General features: G+C 50.7%; 1 protein-coding gene across 10 annotated transcripts in view; it reads right to left on the bottom strand.

Annotated features, from left to right (window-relative positions):
• Window positions 1–11,214, bottom strand: part of BCAS1 (brain enriched myelin associated protein 1) — a 98,173-nt gene extending 86,959 nt beyond the window's left edge. For 2 of the 10 annotated variants that reach the window (XM_041733358.1, XM_041733367.1), the window contains exon 1: window positions 11,013–11,206. The gene's annotated coding sequence lies outside the window, so the exon portion shown is untranslated. Of the gene's footprint in view, window positions 1–11,012 lie in introns of all 10 variants that reach the window. The other 8 variants (XM_041733359.1, XM_041733366.1, XM_041733360.1 and 5 more) reach the window with 7 other exon arrangements.
• Window positions 11,215–13,626: the final 2,412 nt, after the last annotated feature.

Here is a 13,626-nt window from a genome sequence, read left to right as displayed (position 1 = left end):
GGCTGTGTGTTCAACAGGACTTCACAGACTGAAAGTCTGGTGGGTAGACAATAAAAGGACAATAAACCCGTAAGTCAGGCCATTTCTAATAGTTCAAGGCAGCATGGTGCAGTGGTTAGGAACACAGAGCTTGGAGCAAGACAACCTGACCTTGACCCTCTCTCTGTTTCTCCTTGCTGTGTGTCCTTGCATGAGTTAACTAGGCTCTCTGTGCCTCCCAGGCCTGCTACGGGGACTTAATGAGTAAGGCTTATAAAACAGTAGGAACAATGTCTGGCTCCATATTAGGAATATCTAAGTGCTCATTAAGCCCAAACACATAGGGTTCAATGCAATGAACAAAAGTAAATCGGTAATGTAACAGGGGCCAGGGTAGTGGGGGCAGGAGGCTGCCATGCTAGGTAGGGTGGTTCTGGGACGAAGTAACAATTGATGCAGACCAGGAAGGCAAAACACAACGTTTAGCTTCTGTGTCCCTTCCCCAGTACATTGTAAGCATCATGAGGCCAGGAACTATCTTTATCTTTGTATCTTCTGTTCTCCCTGTGCTGTTTGCATTTATCAGGTGCTGATTATTAGTTGTGGAGTGGAGGGAGGAAATAATCATTCAAAACTAGCCCTCACCCAGCAGGCCTTGAGCTAGGCAGGTGCCCACGGCATTACTAAGCCTCTTAAGAACCTTGTTTTATTGATAATGATGAAAGTCAACCATTATCTAGCACGTTCGCAGTTCCCAGCACTGTTTCCGAAGCACACTCCCTGTATTGTTCAGCTGAACCCTGCAGCACCCCCGTGGAATGGGTGTTCTCACCATCTCGTTCTGGATAGGAGGAAGCTGAGGTTGAATTACTTTCCAAAGGTCACCCAGTTAATGATGGCAGAGGCAAGATTCAAACACAGGCTGCCCAGGCTCCTAACTGCTGGAATGTTCTGCATATTATCACCTCCCCTTTGAAAGGAAAGAATGAAGTCCCCAAAATGTACCCAGGAGAGACAGCCAGAAAATGGCAGAGAAAAAAAAAAAAAAAAAAAAAAAAAAAGAAAGAAAGAAAGAAAATGGCAGAGTCAGGGGCTGACCCAGAGGACGCCTGGTCCCAGAAGCAGGGCTCTCTCAGATGCTCCAGGCACCTGCCGCCCTGAGACCTAAAAGTTTCTTTTTTACACACACGCATAATGTATGTTTGATGAGCCACAGGCTCATCAGCTTTGGAAGCTTTCAGAATAAAACCTAGGACGTTCGATTTCTGGTTGAAAGCAGCCAATGCTCCTCCAAGGATTCCCATGGGCTTCTGGCCCACAGTATGAGGTTTCATGCCCTGGGTCATCAGAAATTTCAGAGGCCAAAAAAGAGTCATAGATCTCACCACCTGGCTCCGTTGGGGGAAACTTGATAGATAACAGAATCTGGGGATTTTATATGGTTTCTAATCGTACCGGGTAATAAAGCCGAGCACTTCCTAAAACATACCAGACACTAGTTACTTTGCCATTGTTCTTATTTATAAAATCCATGACATGGATTTATAGACCATCACTTCCATCTATAAACGGGGCATTATGAATATAACAGGGAATCATCAACAGCCCGGGGGTGTGCAAACAGCAGCTGTAGGACAAATCCAGTCTGTCGCCTCTATTAGTGCGGCCAGCGAGCTAAGCACGGGCTTTACGGGTATGAAGAGTTGGGGGCAAAAATCAGAAGAGGAATCGTAGATTGTGACACAGGAAAATTACACGAAATCCAAATGTAACCTGTAAGTAGAATAAAATGGAAGATAGCCAGGCCCATTCATTCATGTCTTATCCGCATGGGGCTGCTTACACGCTACCAAGGCAGAGCCACATAGTTTCCACAGAGACTATATGGTCTAAAAAGCCTAAGATATTCACTAACTGGCCCTTTCCAGAAAGTTTATCAAGAGATCACCCTGAATAATATACACCTAGTTTGCCAATAAGGGGATCAAGGCAACACAGAGTGTTGCCATAGTAAGACTGACCAGGATTTTTTTTTAAAGATTGATTTATTTATGATAGATATATATAGAGAGAGAGGCAGAGACACAGGAGGAGGGAGAAGCAGGCTCCATGCCGGGAGCCCCACGTGGGACTCGATCCCGGGACTCCAGGATCGCGCCCTGGGCCAAAGGCAGGTGCCAAACCCCTGAGCCACCCAGGGATCCCCAATTGACCAGGATTTTTACCAAATACTCTAGGTAAAAATAATGACAACAACTCTACCAACCACAGTGGTGGACAACATCGTGACAACAACAACTTAATTGCTGAGGGTGTACCGTGAGTTGACAAACTGTCCAAAGGGTTTTACTTATAGTAAACTCATTGACTCCTTGCAGCAAATCAGCAAGGCAGGAGTATCATTCTTCCAATGTTACAGACGAGGAAACTGAGGTTAGTAGGTTAAATGCCTTGACCAAGACCACACACCAGGATAAGACCCATGGGAGATTACGTCACCACCTGAATCCAGCTGTTTACAAAATGAAAAAGGAGTCACCAAGGGGTTTGCAAACTTTTCAAGCTCTCCTTATTCAGTTCAGATTCAGTGAAATTTGAATTTCAAATTCAAAAAACCTAAAGAAATGTTTGAGGTCATGAAAAATCTTTGGGCTGCAAGAAGCGTGAGGCCAGGGCTCTGTTTTTCTGAATGTTGCGCATTTGACGTAGCCTCTTGGCGAACTCAGGGCCAAGTGGATGGAAAGAAGGACCCTGCATTTGCCCGTTGTTCGCAGGGACAACCTGGATTCAGTTAGGATTGCTTCCCGCCAGCAGGTATAACATAGGTGTTGTGAAATCGGTCCTGCTTTTCCTTCAAATTTTGTGAAGAGCAGGATTTACGCGAGACAAGAACAAAAGGTTCCTGCCACCTATTGGCCATTGTCAGTATCAGCAGAAATGAATATGTTGGGCCTACAGGGCGAGGTCGGAATGTTTGGGGAAATCCAGGGGAGCAATTTCACATTTAGCAATTACATCTTCTGTTAGAAGTGGGCACGAGCATGGCAAGTCCTCCCATGCCCACGTGATGGTACAGCTAAGAAAATAATCCTGATGATCACATCTGCTGGGGAGGGAGAGCTAACCATGTGTCGCCCAGTGCTGAACACTCTGGGTGGAGAGCCACGGGGCGATTAGGACAAGGATGTGAGTGACCCTGGGCAAGGTACTGAGCCTCAGTGGGCCTCAGTTTCCTCTTCTGTAAAATGGAGATGACAATAGCACCCCCCCCCCCCCCCCTTAAGAGGTCATTGCAAGAATTAAATGAGTTACTACGTGCAAGGTGCCGGGAAGAAGGCCAGGCACATGGTGGGCACCGTACAGGTGATAGCCATGGGGCACCTGGGTGGCTCAATGGTGGAGTGTCTGCCTTCAGCTCAGGTCATGATCCTGTGGTCCTGGGATCGAGCCCCGCATTTCCCTCTGCCTGTGTCTCTGCCTCTCTCTCTGTTCATGAAGAAATAAATAAAATCTTTAAACCAAAACAAAGCAACAAAGCAACTGGTAGCCATGATTAGGGTTGTCATCCTTATTCCCATGCAGATTTTCAAGCAGCTTCCCCCAAAGCTCCCTGAGAGTGGGAAGCAGCTGAGGAACTTGGCACCACCTCTGATTCCCAACATTCTCCCACCGAAAAGCCGGGGTGGAGCCCTGGATCTGTGTTTTTAGTAAATGCACAGGGGAGTATCATGGTCAAGCGTATGTGGAAGACCCCGGGATGGTGAGCATCCGTCCCAGCTGTCTTGGGAAAGAAGGTGCTCGGGGTGCAGGATTTTCATGCTAAAACCAAGAAAGCCCCGGGCACACGGGGACGAGCTGATCTCCCTAGGACCCAGCTCAGGGACCCTGGGCAGCAGGGCCTCTTCACCCCCAGTTGACGGATGGCAAAACTGAGCCTCAAGATGGTTCAGACAATACTTCTTGCCTGTGATGGAGTTTTTTCTGGTGTCCAACAAACGAGAAAAATTAATCGGATCAGATTTTCATCAAGGAAGCAGTATTCATCCGAAAGAGCCAGTTTTTATTTTGAAAAACAACAACAAAGTTTGAAGGTGATGCCCTTTCTTTTGCGAACCAATGGTGTTAGTTGTTTTATTTTTAATGACCTATCCTGACATTAAACACCAGCCACGCCATATGGCGGGGCGTCTTGTTTTTGAAATTAGACTCATTTTTGAGGCCTTAGCATTTTGAGAACACTCAGGGTCAAGCCTCTGCGAGGGGGTGGTTCAGATAGAAAGTGCTTTGACTTCTCCACTTCCGGCCGTGTCCCGGAGGCCGCAGTCAGTGGACGCAGGAGAAACGGGGCGGGGGGTGGGGGGGTGGATTTAAAATCCCTATGCCTGGGCCCCCACTGGACTGGATCCCTCAGATTCTCCAGGGTGGGGTCCAGGGCACCCGTACACTTGCAAGATCTCCAGCGATTTCTGTGGCAGCCAGGGTGGCTGTTGTGGATATTTTAGGGGTGCACGAGCCTCCCACCCAGGGCCAGGGACCTCCCCCAGATGCTGCCTACCCCAACACACAGAACATAAGATTCTCAGATGGAGGAAGGGCCTCCGCCTTCAGGCCCCACAAAGCATCCTCAGCCCAGGCATCTGACGACCTCCCCAACCCTGCCAGGGCACTCTTTGTGGGTCCTCTGTTCTCCCAGCCTGCGAACGCAGGGGAACCTCGGTCTCCGGCTGTCCTTCCCTGGGAGTGGGTGCTCCAGCCAGGCTCACCCTCCCAGGCGGCACAGGCCCCACGGGGAAGAGGGAGAGGGCTGCCGGAGTTGGGAGCAATCTCTCTCTCCTGCTTGTCTGGGCGCCCCCACCTGCCCCTGAGAAAAAGGCCCCACTCCAGGCTCTGGGCAAGGCACTGGGCCCTCGGAATGCATTTTTCTTGTGGCAAACCCAGTGCTCCTAATGATGACAACGACGAACAGGCTTGGAGGGTTGTCTCTGGGCCGCACACCCCTGATCTGCGTGCCTCGACTTCCCCTGGTCCCTGCAACAGCCCTCTGGGTTAGACGCTCAATTTTCTGATGAGAAACTGAGGACAGAGAGGCTGTGGCACTTGCCCAGCAGCGCTTGCTCATCACTGTTCTGCAGGGAAGGTTCGATGAGGGAGGTGTGTGCCCGGCATGGAGCCAGCGCCCGACGAGTGGGAGAGAGGGCGGTACACACCCAACGGCTGGGGTGGTTGGCCCTAATTCTCTAGGACTATACATTAACTATTTTGGATCTTGCGGTATTTGTTGGTGACTTACATTATTATAGCAACATGTTTTCTTGGGGCGCCTGGGTGGCTCAGTGAATTAAGTGTCCAACTCTTGATTTGGGCTCCAGCCATGATCTCGGGCTTGTGAGATCGAGTCCTGTGTCCTGCTATGCACTGGGTGGTGGAATCTGCTTAAGATTCTCTCTCTCCCTCTCCTTCTGCCCACTCACAATCTCTCTCTCTCTCTATCTCCCCCCCCCCCAATATCTGTTCTCTTTAGAAATATGCTTCTTTTTGTTTCTTACAATAACTTGAGAGCAGTGTTTCTAGAGCAGGGGGCTGCATTGCCCTCCAGGAGATATTCCTGATGGTCACAGCTCAGGGGCGCTGCTCCTGGCACCCAGTGAGTGGAGACCAGAGATGCTGCTGAACACCCTGCACTCCACAGGACGGCCCCCAGTCTAGAGGTTGAGGGACCCTGCTCTAGGGGCCGGACTCATAGTGTCCTCCCCATGCTTATGGTGTAGCATCCCCTAGTGACCTACATTTCTGAGGAGCTGGCTGCAGGAACAAGTCCCTGGTTGTGACACAGAGTAAACTGTCCTGGGTTCACGTCCTGGCTCCCACCAGCCGTCTGCATTTGCTTCAGTTCCTGGCCTGTAAGGATGAGGGTGGAGGAAAGATCCTGACAGGTTCATCCTCAACGCTCTCATGTGCTGATAAAAATAATGCAGTCCACACGGTGCTTAGCCCAGTGGCTGGTGTACAGCAGTCAAGGACTAAGGATTAGCCCTGGTTATAAAGCCCAAATAAAATGTGCTGTACCTTCATAATAATAATATTTAGTATTTCCTTTTTTTAAAGATTTTTAAATTTATTTATTCATAAGAGACACACGGAGAGAGGCAGAGGGAGAAGCAGGCTCCCTGCAATAAGCCTGTTGCTATCCCAGGGCTCCGGGATCATGACCTGAGCCGAAGGCAGATGCTCAACCACTGGCCACCCAGGCGTCCCTAATACCTAGTATTTCTACAGAGTTGACTCATTGCTGGATATTGCTCTGAGTGCTTTCTTATTTTGACATATCACAAGAACTCCACGAGTCACGTATTGATATTATCCCATTTTACAGATGCAGAGCCATAGGCATGCAGGGAGCCTATGTTCCTTACCTGAACTACTGAACTACTTCCTCCTCCAAACTCTCATAGTGAAGAGAATCCTAACTCCTACTGAGTTTGCATTTGGAGATAAAAATCTCTAAGGAAGTAATCCAGGTTAGAGGAGGTTAGTGGGGTGGGGCCCCGGTCTTACAGGATTAGTGTCTCTGGAGGAGGAGTCACTGGGAGAGCTCATTCTCTACCACGTGAGGACACACAAGAGGGCAGCAGAGCCGGAAAGCCAGGAAGGGAGGTCCCACCAGAATCAGAGTCTGCCAAGACCTTCATCAAGGACTTCCAGCCTCCAGAACTGTGAGAAAATAAGTATCTGTTAAGTCACCCAGTCTATGGCATTTTTGTTGTGGCAGCATGAGCTGACTAATACAGATTGTCTGCTGCTGAGTCCATAACTCAGGCTTTAGCCCTTGGCACCTTGGTTCAAACTCTCAACTTTCCATTTTCTTAAGGTTTTATGTATTTATTTTAGAGAGAGAAAGCAAGCAAGCAAGGGAAAAGGCAGAGCGAGAGGGAGAAAGAGTCTCAAGCAGACACGGTGCTGAGCATGGGGCCCAGCGTGGGGCTCCAACTCGCGACCCTGAGATCCCGACCTGCGCCGAAACCAAGAGTCCACCACGTAACCGACCGAGCCACCCAGGTGCCCCTCAACTTTCTATTTCCTACCTTTTACTGTGTCCTCTGCCAGGTAACTTATGCTTTTTTTTTTTTTATGTTTATATATAATGTAATACAACTTAGAATATAAAATATTGCAGATCTGTGCAATAAGAAATTAAAATCACAACTTGTCAAGGAGTGTGGTCTGATCTAAAGTCAATGCACACTTTGGGAGGAATGCAATCATCTTTGTGCAAAGATTTAGCACAGGGGCATGGCAGGAGTCAGGTGAGAAAATGTTCCTTTTCCTTCCCAAAGCTATTTATTTCTCTTATTAATGTTATGACCCCATTAGCTCGGTGTTCTGATCCGTGGGTGACTTAGTCACCCCGGAAGCTGTCCTCGAACTCCTCCTCTTTTACACCAACTGGTGTTCATGTGGCCTCCTTGCAGTTAGAGGTTACCAACAAGCTCTCCTCCAGGGAATGGATTAAAAACACCAGGCAAGAGGCAAGCTGCCCTGGAGAAAGCACTTCTGAAGCTGCCTTGCCGGCAAGGAGCTAAATGACTGTCAAACAGAAGGGGGAGGTTCTCGAATCGTGGAATGGTGACAGAATTAGTCACCAAGTAAGCAGAAACACCTTTGACCGACGCGATGGAATGTGGGCAAACTGTGGCTTCTCCTCACCACCCAGCTGAGGGCAAAGCCAACAGAGCCATCTGGCACACCCGGCAGGACAAGCCCTCTGCCCCCCAATTCCAAAGGCAGGATCAAAATGAGTAAAGAGACCAGCCTGGCCCCACCAGGTCCCATGATCCTCCATCTGCCTGGGTTCTCCAGCGCGGTACTGGGAGTGGTAAGATACTCTGAGGGCCGCCGTGTGCGGTGGCACAGGTTGCCTCCCGCACAAGGGGGCATGTGAGGACTGAAACCCGCCCTTCACTGAGCTCCCCAAGCCCCGCGCCCTAGTACAGGACTGGGTGGGCCCGGGGGGGACGAGGTGCCTTTATCAAAATCACATTGGCCTTTCAGGAAAGCTTGGTCATTGAGGTCTTGCTGCTGGAACGCTCGGTTACATTTGTACCAACGGTCATGTGTCTAGAAGGCTTAGAGCTTCCCATCCTGTTCTTAGTGTTACAGTAAATGTCTTTATGCTAATAGGGTAGCAGGTGGCACTATCTGAAGGCTGACTCTGCGCCAGGCAGGGTCAGGATTAGGGTAAGGCCAGAGAGGCATCCAGGTACAAAATGCGAGGGGGAGGCATTCCTCTCAGGTCTGGGCAGGTCCAGAATCTGCACTTGGGAATGAGCGTCCCCTCCCCCCTAGATTTTGCCCCCAGGCGCCTTGTTTGCTTCACCGTCGTCCTGGCCCTGGGGCTAGGAGCTATAGTTGCATTGCCCCTATTTTTCCTGACAGCGCCCCATTATTCTCCTATTGCACAGATAAAGAAACCGAGGCTCAGTGATGCAGGCCCCTCACCTCCGGAATGCAAACCCCGTGAGGACAGGGGCCTTGCTTGTCCTGCTTGTCTTTAATTGGCGTTGATGGTTAAATGCATGAAGAAGAGGAACTCTCGTCCCCCTAGATCAGAGAGCTGTAAGGAGGCAGAGATGGAGTCGGATGTGGTTCCAGGGACTCAGGCTGGCACATCCTAAACTATTCCCAGTGTGGGGCAGAGGTGAGAGAAGCTGCCAACAGTGCGACAATCAGCAAATGTGTCACTCCAGCAGGTTGCATGAGTGCACGTGGAGCGGATCCTCGACCCTCCCTGGGCCTGCCGGGCCCATCCCTCTCTGCGAGCATCTGCTGTCCTGGGAAACCAGCCAGGCTGGGCTCTCACCGGCCGCTCGCTCTGCAGAAGCACATGCCTTCGTGGTAGAAAGACAACCAGCCATTCCTGAGTTTAAGAAATCTGGGGCAAAACAGAATCCTCCACTACTGGGGACTCTGGCTTGTTCCCCTCAATCCCCCTTAAATAGAAAATGTCTTTAGTGTGTCCCTCTCTTGGCTTGTTTAGGGGCAAAGCAGGACATATGTACCCCAGGCCTGAAGCCAGTGGTGTCCCAGCAGGTCCCCACAGATGCTGGGTAAGCCAGACACTTGCCCCTCGTGTAAAATTTAAGAGGGGGGGGGCACCAGAAAGCTCAAGCTTTCAAGATGAATAATATATTTTAACACAACATTTTATTTAAAGATTTTTTTTTAAATTTATTTAAGATAGTCACAGAGAGAGAGAGAGAGAGAAAGAGAGAGAGGCAGAGACACAGGCAGAGGGAGAAGCAGGCTCCATGCACCGGGAGCCCGACGTGGGATTCAATCCCGGGTCTCCAGGATCGTGCCCTGGGCCAAAGGCAGGCGCTAAACCGCTGCGCCACCCAGGGATCCCTATTTAAAGATTTTTAAAAAAGATTTTATTTATTTATTCATGAGAGACACACAGAGAGAGGCAGAGACATAGGCAGGGGGAGAAGCAGGCTCCCTGTGCAGAGCCCGATGTGGGACTTGATCCCAGGACCCCGGGATCATACCCTGAGCCAAAGGCAGATGCTCAACCACTGAGCCACCCAGGTGCCCTTTAACACAGTATCTTAAAAAACACAATCACGCTGGTACTGATCCTATCTTTACTTAACATGTGATTTTGTTCATTGTGGATGTTTTAGCATTAATTTTCAATTTTTAAATATTGCTAATTTTTACTTAGCGACTAAAATCTAATTTATCTTGGGCGGCTCAGTCGGTTAAGCATCCATTGATTTCGGCTCAGGTCCTGATCTCAGGGTTGTGAGATCGAGTCCCATGTCGGGCTACACGCTGGGTGTGGAGTCTGCTGAAGATTCCCTCTCCCTCTCCCTCGGACACCCCACCTGTCCCCCTCAAGAAAATATGTATAATTTATCTTGACGACTGGGTTTCTTGGTGTCTCTTAAATTCTGCACTCCTGTGCGTACCTCGCTCACGTCACTCAAATCCTGAACGGATGGGCTCTCAGTTCCATTCTATGAGACCCAGAAGGAGTCCCTGCCCCGCCTTGTCTCCAGAATCGTAAAACAGAGACGATGGTGACAGTAGAAATAAGAGCTAGTATTGATTAAGCGCACGGGTGTCCCACGCATTCGTCTCAACCCTCACAAAGTATGCTTGGATCTGGACGCTACGATCGGGCTCATTTTGCAGACGAGGAAATGAAGCCCAGAGAGGTGAAGCAACCCGCCCCAGGGCACCCAGCCTGCCGGTGGCATCTGGCCCCAGGGCACCCACCCTCTAATCACCTTGGCTCTTCGAGGCAGAAGGAGTCTCAGAGGGCGATGCCAACTTCTGGAGTCCTGCAGCTCGGATTTGACTCCAGCACCTACCTCGAAGGATGGTTTTGAATGTCAAACAAGACGAAAGAGCCAGATTCAGCAAGGAGTCTGGCTCCCTGTCTCCTCCACTGCCTTGGACCATGCCCTTTGGCCCTGACTCACAGTCAGCTCTGCTATGGGGGACTCCTGTCCTGACGGTGGTCCCTACACCACATAGCATACCCCTGCATCTGCTGATTTTTTGAAAAAAAATTTTATTCATGAGAGACACAGAGAGAGACAGAGAGACAGAGACAGGCAGAGGGAGAAGCAGGCTCCATGCAGGGAGCCCGACGTGGGACTCGACCCCAGGGCCACGCCCTGGTCGAAGGCAGGCGCTCAACCACTGAGCCACCGGGGCGCCCCTGCATCTGCTGATGTTTTACCCCACGGCTCACACTTGCAATGGCTCTCAACGGGTCCACGCCAGTTGGAGCTCTTTCTGTTGCTTCCACCCGCCGCGGCCTACGTTGCCATGTTTCCTTCTCTAACCCACTTAGGTAAGGCTGTCTGAGGATCCATTTCACAGACGGTGAAACTGAGGCCCACTCGTACCCAAGTCCACACCGCGAATCGGTGGCAGAGCTGGGGTCACGGTCCATCCTCCCTGATGCCCACCTTCCGTATTTCGCCACGTGCCACAAACAACGAGCCTGATCGGGAAGCCGTTACCTGTCGGGCCCCTGGTGGGACTGTTGGCAGTGCCCTGGTGTCACCTGGGGCTGCTCCTGCTCGGGGTGCCTCGTCTCCGGCTGCCGCTGCACCGCGCTGGGCCGTCCACTGAGCCGGGCCCCGCGCCCTCTGCTTCCTCCGGAGCCTGCGGGCTGAACACACAGAGCAAGGCAAACACAGGCAGGGTGGGGCGTCCCTCCCCGAGGATCGTCCCACGGAAGCAGGTGCCCTTCCTGGATTCGGGGGCTGTTCTCGCCTCTCCAATCACAACCCAGCACCCGACTCCTCTCACACCTGATTCCTCTCGCACTAATGCCTCCCTGGCACTCCAGGCATCCTGTCCCTGTCCCCTCACCCACTGCACCTGCTCACGTTGACCTGGGTCGCCGCCTCCCTTCCCTAGTAACCACGGGCCATGGTCAGAGCAGGGAAAACACGTCCTGTCTGCCTTTCACCTTCATTTTTTCTGGAACACCACCTCCACCACCGCCTAACCACCTGATGGGAAGGAACTAGCACGTCACCCACCACCCAGTCACAGAAACATGACTCCCATAGGGCTTTGGACAGTGGAAAGCAGGTAACCTAGAGGTGGCTTATTGCTCTGAAGACAGAGCACGGCGTTGGAGAGGGCATTCTTCTTCTCTGAAGGCTGGAAATTCAAGACAGCCTGCTTAATTTATTTAATTTCCGCAAGGATGTTTATGAAAAGTGTCTAAGGACACATGAAATCCGGTATGGGAGAGTAACTTAAAAATAGCAAAAGAAGACAGAGAAGTAAGAGTGGGTACATCAGTGGAACCCGGTTCAGAGACAAACACGCATGTTGGCTTACAGGCTTGCGGTGGTGGCATCGCAGATGTGGCTTTGAGCTTCCCAACAGCCAATGCAAAAAGGGAAGCACGGCAAATGCTATTTGGTGTTCTTGAGAAAACACGCAGGAGAAATGCAGGCTACTAATTATGGTGGCTTTATTCATTAATGTGCTCACCCAAGCGCCCATCATGGATATTTGCTGAGCACCAGGCTACATGTAGGCCTGGGTTTAGAACGGCGAGGAAGGGAGGCCTGTCCCCTCACCCCCCGGGCTCATTGTAATTGAACACAGAGTCCTACAAATAAACATAGAATTACAGAGTGTGATCCTCCTCATGAAACAAAGCCAAGGCTGCTGAGAGAGAGAAACAGGGAAAGCCAGAGAAAGCCCCTTTCAGAGAGCAACATTTAAGGGACAAACATACTATTTAAACAGATACTGAATTCACAATCGCATGCCCCACAGCGAGGGCTGTGAACCCAATTCTAGCTCAGAGCTCTATCTTTAAATCTGGAATGTAATAAATCCAATTATCAAGCATCTGTCACACACACACACACGCACACACACAGAGTCACAGAGGCGGTCTGGGCCGGAGGCTCAGGAGGTTGGGTTCCAGGCCTGGGCTCAGATAGTGAATCGGACTGACCGGCTGTGTGACAGTGAGCAGCCACTTTGCCTCCCCACTCCGCCCCCCAGTCTCTGTTGTCCCCAGTGGCTGTGAGCACCTTTGTGTTTATCTTGTGCTTGTCTTTGTACCCCCCCCACCCTTCCCGCCCCCATCTCCTGCCCATTTTCCTGCCACAAAGGAGGTGCTTGACTAGTGCTTCTTGTTGGGACCGGCTCACCCTTACCAGTTGTGACAATAACTGCCATGTGCATGGCATTTTAGTCTTTAAGGAGGTGAGCAACTGGGGCCATTAAGCATCATCATTACCCAGGCAGGACACTTAGCTGCGTGCCTGGCATAGCATCCCTGTCATCCGTGTTAACGCAGGAGTGGTGGCGGCAGGCCTGGCTCTGTGATTTGCAGGAGCCGGTGCAAGAGGAAAATGCAGAGCCCCTTGTTCTATAAGCGGGCGAGGTACCGTTGGTGGTGCTAAAATAGAAAGCATTTTCTTTTTTTTTCCCATAGTCTCTCTCTCTGTGTGTGTCTCTCGGCTTCCTCCGTGTTTCCCTTGCCACTCAAAGTCGTTCTAAGGAAAAATTAAAATGTTAAATCACTAGCATGCATCGTACGACTCCTTGGGATTCTGTGCAATGTGCGTTTTAAGTGCAACGTGTTCACGAGCAGAATCCCGGAAATCACACAACTGGTATTTTGTAGCTCGGACATGCATATGCATTTCGTTCTTCCTCAAAGTACATGCCACGAAAAAAAAAAAGTACATGCCACGCACACGCACGCGGTGGTGTTTGCCTCACTTGTAGATGCTCGCACGTCCTGCCGCACGCTCCACCTTCAGTTTGCTGCGGAATACAAGAAGGCTTAGAGGGGAAAGAAGCCCTGGATTGCCCTTTCGGTGGCAGCATTTTTCAGCACGTTGGCTGTTGGAGGGAGGTGACACGAGGAAGAAAAGATAGACTAGGGTTCTTTTGCTGTTCACCTTTTCAAGAACGTGTTGCCCTCTTTGCGCATTTGAAACGGTTTCTGATTGGAATAGAAAGCACGGCTTCTCAGGGCTGTCACTGTCCCTGCAAACCCAGCTGTGGATGTGACACACTGATCTCGTCCTCACTCTGAGGCTGGCTGGTCACCCACCCGTCGTGGGTCCTCTAGGATTCTCTGCCTGGGGG

Source organism: Vulpes lagopus, chromosome 18, assembly GCF_018345385.1.
Source record: "Vulpes lagopus strain Blue_001 chromosome 18, ASM1834538v1, whole genome shotgun sequence".
Classification (NCBI taxonomy): Eukaryota; Metazoa; Chordata; class Mammalia; order Carnivora; family Canidae; genus Vulpes; species Vulpes lagopus.
This window is presented reverse-complemented; position numbering and strand designations above follow the sequence as displayed.